This window comes from Cuculus canorus, chromosome 3 (genome assembly GCF_017976375.1).
Source record: "Cuculus canorus isolate bCucCan1 chromosome 3, bCucCan1.pri, whole genome shotgun sequence".
NCBI classification, from domain to species: domain Eukaryota; kingdom Metazoa; phylum Chordata; class Aves; order Cuculiformes; family Cuculidae; genus Cuculus; species Cuculus canorus.
The window spans coordinates 118,265,338-118,279,875 of record NC_071403.1 but is presented as its reverse complement, the minus strand read 5'-3'; the positions used below and the strand labels follow the sequence as shown (position 1 = coordinate 118,279,875).

The window sequence follows — 14,538 nt, the reverse complement described above, 5'->3', positions numbered from 1 at the left end:
ATTTTCCCAAGCTTGCAACGGCAGTAATAAATACAGCTTGTCTTTTCTTTGGTTGGGGAAAGAAAATCACAGCTGAGAAAAACAGACCGTGGAAAGACCCCAGCAGCAGAAGACACAGTTAGATATTGCCTACTGTGATTATGGAAAAGCGCTATTTCTTATTCTGTGCCTCGCTTTTCTTGGCCATTCTTTCCATCCACCTTAAAAATGATTTTAGGATTTACGCAAATAGGGCATTTGGAGGATTTTATGCTCCTGGCTAAGCCTTCCCTGCCCCCCCCTTGGGGAAAAAAAAAATTAAAACCCAGCAGCAATGAAACAGAAGTAAGTTTGCAGTTCTTCAGCGCTCTTTCCTCTTTACCTAATGCAAATTCAGAGCAGTTCCTGTAGCGACTGTAAACACCCACACAGCTTTCCAGGTGGGGGGAAAAAAAAAAAATCCCACAGAAGTAAATATATCAGTGCAATTTCTTTACCCTTTCTTTGCGAAGTGACTGGATATAAAATCTGTTGCTGCCTTATGGACAAATACACACAGAGCCTTCAGGAGAAAGGAAAGATGTTTTGGGGCACTGCGAGGATTTGAAGGCTGTCTTATCTTTCCTTGTACACTGAACAGTCTGCATAACCTAATAGCATTAGCTTACTAACAGATATATTAATAGGTGTGGGGGAAGGGAAGGGGAGGGTGGAAAAAAGCTACTAAAACATATTCCACCTACACATCTTGCTATTCAAACTCAGGTAGAAAGCAAATTACTTCTCCTGGACCAGCAGAAGAAAAAAAAAAGAAGGAAAAAAGACTAAAAAAAGGAAAGAAAAGAAGAAAAAGCACCTATTTTCATCTTTTTTCTGGAAATCATCGTAGATTAAAAAGAAAAACCTTATACTAATCACTGCATTTATCAATCTATAATAAGGGAAGAGAAACTAAAAAAATAAAAAAAACCCAACTCAAGATCTGCCACAACATCTTACAGTAGGTAATTTCAGAGTGATAAATATAATGCTGGCCTCAGACTGCTCGAAGGATTAGATTTAGCTGTAAAACAAGTGCAGTTAACAGTTGCTGCTGGGTCTGCTGTTAGGATTAGAAAGCACTGCTAATCACAAGAAATGTAAAAAGATTAAGAGGTGACGGTTGCCAGTAAATTTAAGAGCATGTAAGTGCGGGGATTCATTGTGGGATTAAAATTCCTCAAGGAAAATAAAAAAAAAGAAGATAAAGAATAGACTGTAAATGCAGTTTCACCTGCACTATCCACAACCAGGATTAGGATTAGGACAGTTAAAAAGAGTGGAAAAGTGAAATGTATGCTATGGCTTATGCTGAAGGGTCCTGGGAAGGCTTTAGTGAGGAGAAGCAAGCATTTCTATTCTGGTAGCTACGCCTTAACTACTGCAACCTAAAGCCTGTCAGAATAGTAGGTTTGGGTTAAGAGATTTTGCTTACCAAAATCCTGCCAGAACACAGAGGAGTTACAGTTTTTAAAGGCACTGTAACAGAAATGATGATGGTATCTAGTATTTGCATCCTTTCAGCAGTAAGAATAAGACAACATCTTAATTTCCTGGTCTGTTTCCAGCTGGTTTCCATTCACCCATATGATCTATTTGTGTTCTTGGTTATCAAAGACAAGTGAAGCTCCCATATAAGATATTCAATCTGGAGCGTGTAAAAGAATCCTCCCCTGGGGAAGGGTACGGGGGACAAAACAAAACAAAATCTGCTTCCAAAAACCTCAAAAAAAAAAAAAAGCTGTCTTTTAAAAATCAAATTTTAATTTTGGATGGAAAATTTTGCTAAAAAGGCACTTTAAGCAGTGCAGATAAGAGCACCACATGGTCAGATTCCGTAATTCGCTTATGACAGAGCATTCTCCGTGCAAAGTTCATCGCTGTCACCACCACCCCAAACTGCCTAGTCTGTAATACATCTTGAGAACACAGATGTCTGCAAAGCCCATCGGACAGTCAACAGTTGTTTAGCGGTGAGGCCACTCACAACTTCCCTCTCTCCCACCGGGTCCCAAATCTATCCTATGATTCAACGCAAAATCAGAGTGCCACCACGTAATTTCATGAGCATTCGCTTTGCTCAGCCGCATTTCCTCCTGGGCCTCCAAGAAGCTCAAATGTTGACTCAGACCAACCTCTTTTCACTCATTAATTTACCTTCTGTACGTCTGGACCTCGCTATGAAAGGGCTTGAGGAGCGATACGGAACAAGACTATCTCATCATTTTCTAGCACACCTTTCATTCAAGTGCTCCTGGTGCATCTGTCTGGATTTTCAGACTCTAAGACTGCTTTTCCCTTCTGTTCCCCCAAAATGAACATTTTTTCCAGACGCCTGTAGCAGAAGCAGAAATAACCTCCCAAGAGTTATAAAACAGTCATATTAAATAATAGAGGTGAAAGCACTGTGCATGATTTCTGCAGAAGTCTTTTCAGTAGAACAGATAAATTTATTCACTGCATTATGGAACAGTTTGAGAAAACAAGATCATACAATGTACACTGCCTCTATTTAAATTGTTTCATTTCTATTCATGAGTGCTCTGATTAGATACACTGAAAATATCATCAGTAAGGAATAAATAATTCTGCCAAATTAATAGTTGTTGATTTCTTTTACCTGAAAATGTAAGTAGTATCTCATTCACACTAGATAAAGCTGCTATAATTTGGATGCATCGATCTTGTTGGTTCAAGCCTACGCTGCATACCAAGACAGGTATTCATCTACGCTTCCTTAATATTAAACACCTTCCTTCTGGTGTTCTTTCTGCCCGATCCAGTGGGAGATGTCCCTGCCCATGGCAGGGGGGTTGGAACTGGATGATCTTTAAGGTTCCTTCCAACCCAAACTATTCTATGATTCTTTCAAAACGATAAGTTCTTTAGCGAGGTAAGATGGGCTTATATACGCTTTGCTTGGACAGATTTAGGAGACATATATATATTTTTTTTTACCTGTAGTTGTTTTCCTCAAATACTTGAACGAGAGAAAAATTGTTCCAAACACAGAAGGTAGTTTAGAGTCCGTATTTTAAGGAATACAGGTAAAATTCCTGCTTAAGAAGACTCACCACAAGCTCAGCAAGTGCTCTTTAATTAATAACATCTTTCTGCCTTGGAAAGGAAGCAGCCAGAAGAAACAACGACTAACACCATCAGATGATGGGAGCTGCTAATCAGTCCCAAACCAAGGCCTTTCCAGCGCCTCCGTCCTTGTAAAGTATCTTCCTGGAGAAACACGAAGGCGTGGATTTGTGCAAATGGAGTAAAGCTGTTATTTAGCAGAAAGATCACACCAATATTTGTTTGGAAAAAAATGACTAAAAGCATAGAGCTAATATATGTTTTAGATATTACAGAGTGATAAAAGCACTACGTCTGCTCAGGTTACAAACATAGGAGGAAAAGCTCTCTACATTTTCAAGAAACTCATCTGGTTTGACTCAACAATGTATTCTTCTTCTAAAAATGAAATATAATTGCCGTAACATTTAGAAGAAAAAAAAAAAATCTAAATGCAGAGCTGAGTATCTTAAGAGCGCCCGGTTTGCAAAGCAGCCAAGTGACACACCTCAGGGAGCAACTGCAGGCAAGATAAATCAAGGAAATGCTGAGTTGAGGTGCAATTTGACAGTTATTAGCAGAACAGGAGTAATTTGATGAAGGAAAAAAAAAAATCTGACGAAAATCTCAGTTCACAGCTACAGATTTTGCCTATTTGCACATAAATTGGAAAAAACAATTCTTGCATTAGAAACTGATGAAGATGAAACAATATACCCTAAATCCTAGCATATTTGAAATTATTTTCTTTGATTCAAAGCTGATAATCCTGTAACAGGCAGTAACTAAACAGGGGTTTACCAGACTTGCTCTGCATGTTGACGAGACTGCACAGTCAGATCCTGATCTAGGGCCATTCAACTATCAGAATAACTGGATTTACTGCTATACGCACCTTTGTTTTTGCCATTTGAAAGCATCTACAGCACACAGCGCGTTCGGCTGTGTTTTAAGCATTAGCAGCATAAATATCCCCTCGTGTACCGTATACTTCACCACTTCTGGCTTCTCATAAATCAAGCATACAACCAATCATCTTTATGTTGGACGTTAATGGCAACTCTATTATTCAAATCCAGGCTGTGTAGATTTGCCTTTCACGGGGATGTAAAGCAGCTCACGAGCAGCCTTACGACTAAAGCAAGAGAAGATTCGATTCTAGCCCTGATCTTCCCACTACAACCCCGCAGAATACCAGAAATGTGGTATCTGCATCTTTCAATTTATTTCATCCGTGCAAAACGCTTTCTAAAAAAATTCCTATAAGCAGGGAGAAAAAAAAAAAAGGAATTAAGAGAGCCTTTTGCACTCTTCAAGAGCTGCCTCTTTGTGTCCCCATAAACATTCAGTGTAAATGTTTTCTCTCACATACTCGTAAGCGGAGATGCTGTTCTTTACTGCATTACAATTAGACGCATGGATTAAGAGATATCTTTTGTGTCATTATATCAAACTCTTCTACAAATGTACAAAGGGATTTTATAGATTGTTGTCTTTTCTGCTTACCACCGAATTTTCACGCTCGGCACAGAACGCTGTAGAAGGGAAAGATAACTTTCCCTGTGTTTACAGTGCCCACCAAGAAACCATTTCAAAACCAAATAAAACAACTTAGCTATGATTTAGGCAGCACAAACTGTTCTCCCATGGGGTTCTTTTTTTACTCTTCCCCTCATCTTTCAGTTCATAAGGATAAGGAACATGAAAACGAAATGGATTTATGTTTAAATAATTCATCTTTTCAGGCACATCAAACCAAGTACTAGAGTTCATCCACGGGGCTGGCCAGATTTAGCTGATGCCAGCAGTATTTTAAACAGCATTCTAGAGAGTAGTCACAATAGGTTGTGAGGAAATGCTGAACAGCTGTGCTGATAGAGTTGTTTAGAAACTACATGTGTTGAAACTCTACCTATTCTTAACCGAAGACAGCTGAGACGGAGACATTAGCAGCCGCCCCAAAATGCCACTGGGTTTTGGAGACTCGTGCCTGCACAGGAGGTGCTTTGTGAGCAGGGCGAGTTCTGGCACATCCCAGGAAGATGAAGAAAATTACAAAGGCTGAGCATCATTTTGCTGCCAAGCAGTAGGAAAACACACGGCAACATAAAGCATCTTTAGGAGCACAAGTCCCACAGGGTAAACATCTGCACTAGCTGAGTTGATCCTACAAGCCAAGTTGCCTTAAACTAAGGTCCCATGGGGACTGGGAAGTGAAGCGACGTTAGTGACTCTCCTTCTTTTTAAGCAACAGAGGAAAATAAAGAATGTTTTTGGTATACTTTCAAACATCCTAAGAAGTACAAACAACAGATTTACTCTTGCATGAAGTCTAACAATATTGCTCTGTAACCTTTGCTACACTTCCACTTCACGTTTACTGTGCTAAGCAAACCATATCAAATTCTTGCAGCTAAAGTAGAGAAAAAAATATCTAAGAATCAGGGTTTAGGTTTGGTTTTTTACTCCCCCAAAAGCCAGAATCTAAACCTTTCAATTCTTAGTAGTTAACTGCTTTAATAACATGATTGGTCTCTCTCCTGCACGTGACTATCAACATTACAGAAGAGTCTTCAAAGCGAGATCAGGACAGAACACCAACAACTTCTCACTGTCCAAACTAAATCAGAAAAAGCAGCAAAGAAATATAATTAAATTTCAGGATATAAAAGCAACTGACAACAATTTTAGCAACACTGCTTTGCCTGCGTAGGAAATGGTTGGTTGAAGAGGAGAAATCATTTTGCCATGTGGAAACCTTGAGTGGGTTAGTAAACCACTACCGTACCAGAGATGAATTTTTGCAGTCAGGTTTATGTCTTCAAATTCACTGAAGTGGAGATTTATTGCAACAAAAACAGACAAAACCACTGGAGGGATGTGCTGGAAGTAGAGCAGGACAAAAGGAAAACAAACACAGAAAATACAGTATTCTCAGATCTTTAGTGCAACTCTCACTGACTTATTCAAAATGAGTTTGCTCTTCCAGTCTAAGTTAACGTGGTTCATAATATTATAATCTAAATGACAGAAAAGTTTTGGTAGAGAGTTATGTTTTGCAGAATGTTTTGAGTTTCACTAGAAATAGCTCAAAGTACATTTAAAGAAATATCATCTTTATGACGTGCTTACTTTTGAGGGTAAATTTGGAGCCCTTCAGCAGAAAGCAATCTCATTACAAGCAGGATATTAATGGCTCAGAGCTGCTGTTTATACAGTGGGAGCCCTCTTTAAATCACAGATGTTTAAAAGTGTCCTTGTTCCGAGTTCCCTGTACAGGGCATCCCATCAAAAATTTATGTCCTCATGCTTAGCAGAATAATGATGTCCATCTACCCACATAAGATGTCTGAGCAACACAGACTCTTCCACTTGGCTAATCTTCCCACATTAAGTAGGAAAATTAAGTGCCTCAGTCTTCGTGTGTAGAAGCCACTCTAAAACAACACGTACAACCTCTTCCGTCCATAACGTATGGCTATAAATACATGTAAGATGAGAAAATGTGGGTTAATTGATTCTGACAAAGAGCCACCACAACACAGCCCACCATCGTAACTAAATGCTTACAGTAATGCCTATCGAATTACAAGTTCTGACCCTTGGTGATGTGAAAAACAGTGTTCATTTCCTTCCTTCATAACCCAAAAACTTGCTGTAATGCTATTTTTAAAGTTTGAAATTGAAATTGTTCTTACCCTGTCCCAGCTGACAGCATCGGTTGTGGAGAAGCTTGCTTCCCAGAGCAAGTGGAATATAAAAACAAAGTTGCTGTGACCTTAACAACAATCCTGTTTGTATGTTACAATACGTTTTCCTACTATAACAAAGCAAAGCCCCTTATGCTCCGGTTAGAAAAAGTCATCTTCCAGTAAAAGCATACTGTGATCAATAACATTTTCTTAATATATTATATTCTTTCTCACTGAAACACTTTTTCACTTGGCATTTCAGGCTGCCGAGTAGGGGAAATTCATGACAAAACTCAAGATGGCAAATGAGATACTGCAAATTAATTCCATCCAAGAGCAATCTTTTCATTTGTGAACGATTTGACAAGCCTGTGTCGTCTGACTTCAGCAGAAGCTTTCTCAGCTTTCAAATATACATGAAACAGAAGAATCTGCTCCACTACCACACCAGTCTTCACTTCAGCCTGCATAATTTTGTGTTGAAAGACATTACAGTTTCAACAACCAACTTTTCAGACCAGAATTAGTGGGGCATATTTTAAATATTAGTTTAGAACATAGACTCAGAAGTCTGCTATACCAATTGTGAAATCCTGTCTCCAAGTCACAGCCCACATTACGGCAGAAAGCAGGAATCCTGCACTTTTGAAGCTGTTTTGCCACTGAGTCGCCTGCAATCTGACCCTGAAAAGTCCCGAGTGATGAAAACGTCAGCTGAAGGATCTCAATTTGGTACCAGCAAAGCCCAAAGACAGCTTTGTCACAATGGGCATTAGAGTACTTCCGTAGCCGCACGTCTGAAATTACATTAGCGACGATGAGTAGCAGCTTCATTCCCCTCTTGGAGCTAATGTCCTTCTGCAGGCTGAAATGGTGACCTGGTGGCACGTGACTGGGAGCAGAGCCCATGCGCCTCGCCTTCCACATGAAAGCCCATCATCATTTTCGCACGGGCAGCTGTAGATCCAACTGCATTACTGAGAATTATTGGCGTTCAGCATGGTCCAGAAAGGCATGACCCTGCAAAAGGCTTGGGTGCGTGCCGGATATTGTCAGTAGGATCACTTCCATGCACACAATCTCGGAAAGATTAGGTGCAGAATCACTGCTGTAATAGTATTCCAGCATAAGGAATAAGGGGCAGGGAGCTGTTGAATATTCACGCTGTAGCAATGCTCTCCGTATTAATTCTCTAGCAGAACATGTAAAGGCTGTACCCGTACCCTGAAGAGTTTACCATCCAACATCCCAATTAAAAGAGATACTTTAGCATGTGCCCTGTTTTAACTTCACAGGGCAGGCTCGTAGTTCTATTCCTACAGTGAAGGATGTGCTCTATTTCTTTACTTAATCAAGACTCATGTTGAAAACAACATGAAAGAAGTGGGAGAAAACGGATGAAAAATTAATTTACATCTGCAAATCCCAACACCTCATGAGATAAGAAGCATGTGAAGGGCCAAACAACCCATCTACCTAAGAAGCAGTCATAAAAGATAAACATCCTTTTTAACTGTTGAGGAAATGCATCTAGGAGAGATGCACGGTATCCAGCTGATGGAATAAATCCAAGCAGCAGCACATCACATTTGCGAGAGAGAAGGGGCAAAAATAAGATTGGTCCCACTGATAAGCAGTAGTACAGATGACATTATAAGCAAAACGGATAGGAAGGACAAAATAATCAAAGTTTTGAAGGACAGGACAACATTTGTGGCATTGTTTGTAGTTGTTTTTTCCTTTTTTTTAAAAAAAAACTAAATTAGGCAGCAAGTCTTCATGTAAATGAGCACTTATAAAACAGCCTTTCTAGGTGAATAATTTCTTTTACGATTAATAAAATCTGCAATCTGAGTAACGACGTTCTGATGACTTTTTGCCATTTGCAATTATCGCTCATCCCTGCATCAAAAACTCATTATTATTAAAGCTGAGGAAAAAAAAAAATACTTAACTGCTTCTATGAAAGGACTTAATTTTTAAAAGAATACCAAGTTTATAAGCTTTGTTTCTACTTCCAAATCTCAAATATGAAAAATGAGGCCACCCTAGCAACCCTTGTGTACGTCTCCTTCAGTTTCCAGCAAGTAATTTGGATAAAAGCACCTAATTTGTATGGTAACATAACCCATTACAAAAGCATACTTTGGTTTAAAAGCAGCCTACAAAGAGCATGGAGTTAACGTAACCCTGTATCACCACAAGCATGTAGTTTATACTATAAACACGCTCTTTTTTTTGGCTTTTTTTATAGCAGTTTTCTCCCAAAGAACTAAAACCATTTAACAGTTACTGTAGGACGCACAGCACTTTTGTGAATAAGAGTATATAATCTCCATTTTAATGGCACAGAAGCTGAGACAGAACTATTACAAAGGCGGCTGCGGCGGTTGGAAGTATATCCAACACGGAGCTCTGTGAGTAAACCCAGGCCTACCTGACATGTATTACCTCCAGGTAGAAAGGAACATAGGTATTTATACATAGTATATAAAACATCTCTATAGAGATGTTAGCGTGAACTTTGCCTGTGCCGCACTCCATCCTTGCTCCCTGATGTGGCAGGGTAGAAGAATCAGAGCCCCGTTAAATATCTTCCAACGCAGATCCTGTTAAATGGACTCAAACGCACATAGAAATATTGTCTGATGTGTAGGTGCTCGACAAACATCGATCTGAGCTCTTCACAAACATGGTTTGTCACGCTTTAGCGGATGGTGAAAGGTCTGGAGCACACAGTGAGCCAGACTCGTCCTGGGGCACACACTAAAAGCAGAAGAGCAGCACAATTGCAATAAGCTGCAATAAGGGAAAATCTGGTAAGATATAAGGAAGAAAAATTCCAAGCAGGTGTTTAACCATCGGAATGGCTGCCCAGGCTACAGGGACCTCATCCTTGAGGGTATTAAAGGACTCGCACGGACACGGTCCTGAACAACCTGCTCTGTCTGAGCAGTTGGCCTGCTTTGAGCCAGAGGCTGGACAAGGTGACCTCCCGAGATCCTTCCCAAACTGAACTATGCTATGAATATCATACCAGCGACAAGCGAGGTTATTCCTTGGTTTCTCTGCTGCATCCCAAAGCTCATCACAAATTCATACTGACAGTGTGATCCTGGACCTCCGTGACTGACTTAGTCTACTTCGTTTGGCTCGCTCCATCCCTTGAAAAGGATGAAACTGAACAAACCAAAATCTCTGCCTTTCACCCACCTAAAAACTACAACAATGAAAAGCAAAATGCAATCAAGCTCCTAAATGCACATGGTCATTTGAGGTCCTGCTTTGAGTTTACATACCTTCCTCACCTTCTCTCCTCCTAAGGAATACTCCAAAAAAGCAATCAGTCTGCTGCGCGGAGAGACCCACGGTTATTAAAATAACTGCATCACAGAAACGGTTCTTAACTTCTGCATTTCAAATTCCTCTCTGCCACCTACACTTTCATACGAGGTGCTGCATATGGCAAAAACTAATTCGTTTTGAACCAGAAAAAGATGGGGTTAAGTACTTTCTCAGCTGGAATACAAAAATTGCAACCACACGTGATTCTCAAGATATGCACGGCTACAGTAAACACACAAATACTTTTCATATCCTTCAGAAAAACTAAGCGAGTTAAAAGCCCTTCTAAGGCGAAGAGCTGAGCTAGGAATATCCAAAGCCACATAAGACAGATGAATGTGCAACTTCTACAGGCAGTCCACTCCCAGAAGGAGACAAAATCCATCCCGGAATACAAGCCCCTTTCAAACAACTTCTCATGAGTAACAGAAGCCTTCAGGAGGAAGCCTGCACACAACCGGATTCTCATTTCCATTGCAGATCGCAGCCATGGTGGCAGAAACACCCACAGGCATACCATAACCTAACAGAGTAACTTTGCAATAATTTGATATTCAGCTTATGTTGCAATAATATGATATTCAGCATTTCACACTGATGCGAACCAGGCAATGCCGCAACATTGGAGCTGGCCTTTTCTCCCAAGTGACAGGGGACAGGACAAGGGGGAATGGCCTAAAGCTCCGCCAGGGGAGGGTCAGGCTGGACATCAGGAAAAAATTTTTCACGGAAAGGGTCATTGGGCACTGGAACAGGTGCCCAGGGAGGGGGTTAAATCACCTTCCCTGGAGGTGTTTAAGGGACGGGTTGCTGAAGTGCTGAGGGACATGGTTTAGGGAGTGTTAGGAATGGTTGGACTCGATGACCCAGTGGGTCCCTTCCAGCCTGGTGATTCTATGATTCTATATCACAAGCCAGATTTCCTAGGCATTCCCCACCACAGAAAGTGAATTTAACTGTCACTCATCACTGTATGAGTTGCTGTGGTATAACTATTTCTCCGTGGGCTGAACACTCCCCTGAACTAAAAACAAAACACTATGCTGCAAGTTAAAAGTCTTCATCCTCTTTTATGCACATTTTCTTTTCCTTTCTACTTCTCCTACCTATTTTCTGCTCAACTACTTTTCCCCTGACTCAGTGTGTTGAGCCATCTCTGCTCCACTTGTCCCCTCAACTCTTCCTTTTGCTCCTCTCCTTGGTAGTTATAAACCGAGGAATTTGCATGTGAGCTTCAGTCACTTTGGCAAGACCATTAACGATGATCTGAACACTCAGCTACCGACATCCTCTTGGTCCTTTTCCTAGCGCACTTAGAAGTCAACCAGTCAGAGCTTGCAGGAGCAGAGGAGCATGAGCCCCCATGGACCACCTGATCATGTCAAGCTAAGGCTGAGACTCTGCTCCTGTCCATTCTCTGGCACGTCTCCCAGCACACTCGCTCTACCGAAATACAGGAAAAACACAGACATTATTCATTATAAGGGCTACTGAAAAATAAAATTTGGAGAACGTTTGATTTAACTACAACTACAATGCAATTATAGTCATTGGTGTCAGCAAGTTGCAGCATTATATACACACGCAGGCACAAACATAAAGGAATGCAAAATAAAAGTCTTATTCATAATTCAGACTCAATTTCCAGCAACAGTTTCATATACATATTATTATATACACTATTTATGACTGCATACTGGCAGCACAGAAAAAAGGAATAAATACACCATCCCATACACACTTGTACACACCCAAGCATACACACAGCCTCCCGTTTTACCGGGAATGTACTAATGATAGAAATTGAACAAGACTTTTAAATTATCAAAGCTATATTGAAACCTTTGGGCTAGCCGTTCAGGAAAATATGCTGCTTTCCAAGAGTGAGAGACCTGGAAATGAGCTTTCATTGTTTCCAAAATGTAGTTCAAATTCATTTATGGGAAGTGGCTGCCAGAAACATGACGACCAAGGTGTGTTGGGGATACTGAGGTGTTTGGTAAGGAATCCTGTGAAGGAACAGCAAGCATTGGAAATAAGGATTGCACAACAGTGAAAAGATTAAACAGAATACAAACAGGAAAAAAAATAAACACAGGACTTAGTGGTCTTGGCAGACAGGAAGGAGAACTTGAGCCAGCAATATGCCCTTGCAATAAAAGCTGAGTGCATCCATCCTGGGCAGCACTAGCAAGAGCACAGCCAGCAGGTCCAGCGAAGTGACCCTTCCCTTTCAGGCAGGACATGTGTGCCTTCCAGAACAAGAAGGTTTTGACATAGTGGAGCAAGTCCAGCGGAGGATATTGGTGGCTGGAACCCAGGCTGAACTCCTATGGACCTCACTGTTTTCCAGTTCCCCAAAGGGAAGGTGCAGAGAAGACAGAGTAAGAGATACGACAAGAAGAAAGAAGCTGCAACAATGGAAATTCAGATTATAGACGAGGAAACTATCCTTCATGATGTGGCGAAACATGCAACACGGGCACAATAATGTTTTAGAGTCTGCATTCCAATTCTGATGAAAGGCAGCTGAGGGATCTGGGATTGCTTAGACTGGAGAAAAGGAGGCTGAGGGGAGACCTTATAGCTCTCTACAACTACCTGAAAGGAGGCTGTAGGGAGACAGGTGTTGGTCTATTCTCTCAAGTAACAAGTGATAGGATGAGAGGAAATAGCCTCAAGTTGTGCCAGGAGAGATTTAAACTAGATATTAGGAGACATTACTTCATGGAAAGGCTTGACAAGCATCGGAATAAGCTGCCCAGGGAAGTGTTTGAGTCACCATCTCTGGAAGCTATTTAAAAGACACATAGACGTGGTACTTTGGGACGTGGTCTAGTGGTGGAGTTGGCAGTGTTAGGTTAAGGGTTGGACTCTGACCTTAAATGTTTTTTTTCCAACCTAAACAATTCTGTGATTCTTGTAGACAGTCAAATCCAGCTGGATGCGCCCATGTTCAATCTGCTCTAGGTCACCTTGCTCTAAGCAGGAGGTTGGGACAGATGATCTCCACAAGTGCTTCCCAGCCTGAATTGTTCCACAAACCTATGACCTGGTTGGGCAAAGCCAGAAAACAGGTCAAAGGACACTAAGAGGACAAGAAAGATAAACAGCACCAAGGGCCAGGATTAACTCCGTGAAGAAAAACAGAGGATTGAAGTAAGAAACTATTGAAGTGGTGAGGCAAGAAAAATAGCGGGTTGAAAGAAGGTGGAAGTGGAGGATTGAGACTGAGGAAGAGGCAAAAAAAGAAAAAACAAATACATGTCCACTAAATTATGCTTTCCTCCAGTAGCTGGGAGAGGAAAAATCCCACAAGAGTCATTCAGTAATGAAGTATTTTAAATTTCTAGTCTGATATGCACAGTAAACTGCATAAGAGAGGGCATCAGTTTTCTTTCTCCTCCCCATGCCCCCAAGAAACCAAGTAACCTTTAATCTCCCTTTTCCAAATATTTAACCTTGATCTTGCGAACTTCACAGATAGTTATAACTATGTACGTTACAAAGAATATTTCATTCGAAATACAAAGATACACGCACGTTTGTCAGCTTAAAAGTCGAACTGTTCACTACAGCCGAGTAAGAGCCTAATAGCTTTCTACAGTTTTATAAGTTGTAGGCCTACGAGTCTGTAGACATACAAATTTTGCTCCGTCTTGGAGCTATAACCCCAAGCTCAAACCCTCCTGATCAGGTTTACAGCATTAGCATTCATCCTGGCACATTAGTTTTCTATTGTAACACAGATGCTCAGTCGCACATGCTCTGATAGGGATTTGCTGCAGTCACTGAAAGGGAGAGCACAGCCCAAATGGTGTTCGTGCAAGCAAATTAAGAGACCGTGAAAGAAAAACAACCCACAAAAAGAACAGATATCCGCACACTTACCTTGTGATGTCCGGAATCTGTATCAAAACGAGCCTCGGGTGTAACAGTCAGTAAACAGGACAGCAAACCCTTGCATTTAGCAGGAGGTTTCTGGGAAGCCAGATTACCTAGAAAGAGTTGAAAAGAGTTATTTTAATACCAGAAAATGAAGTCACCTATGCTTAATAAGAAGAGGCCTCAATTGAGGCACAGCATAAGTAAAAAATAACTGCACAATGGGACCATGCCACCATGATCGGCATGAAGAATTTAATCCCCTGAAGGTGACAGAAATTTGTTCCGAAGCACAGAGAGTGAGACGCTGGTAGATACTTAGGGTTTAGCAAAGAACATCTAATACCCGAGATAACATGGTGTTAACCCTCTAATCAGGGATGCAGGGGAGACCAGAAAGAGCACAACATTTTGCTTAATTAGTTGCTATCAAAGAGAGGATGAGTTCAAGCACTTGCAAAACAAAGCAATCCAAGATTATTTGAAAGTTTAACAGCATTCTAGACTCTTCCGTAACGTAGGGTTTGCCCGT

The 14,538-nt window shown here is 40.9% G+C and overlaps 1 protein-coding gene across 2 annotated transcripts in view; it reads right to left on the bottom strand.

The window, feature by feature from the left end:
- The window catches only part of KLHL29 (kelch like family member 29), a 410,457-nt gene that overhangs the window by 330,263 nt on the left and 65,656 nt on the right, over nt 1-14,538 (bottom strand). For both annotated transcript variants that reach the window (XM_054062520.1, XM_054062521.1), the window contains exon 2: nt 14,013-14,119. The gene's annotated coding sequence lies outside the window, so the exon portion shown is untranslated. The remainder of the gene's footprint in view (nt 1-14,012; nt 14,120-14,538) is intronic.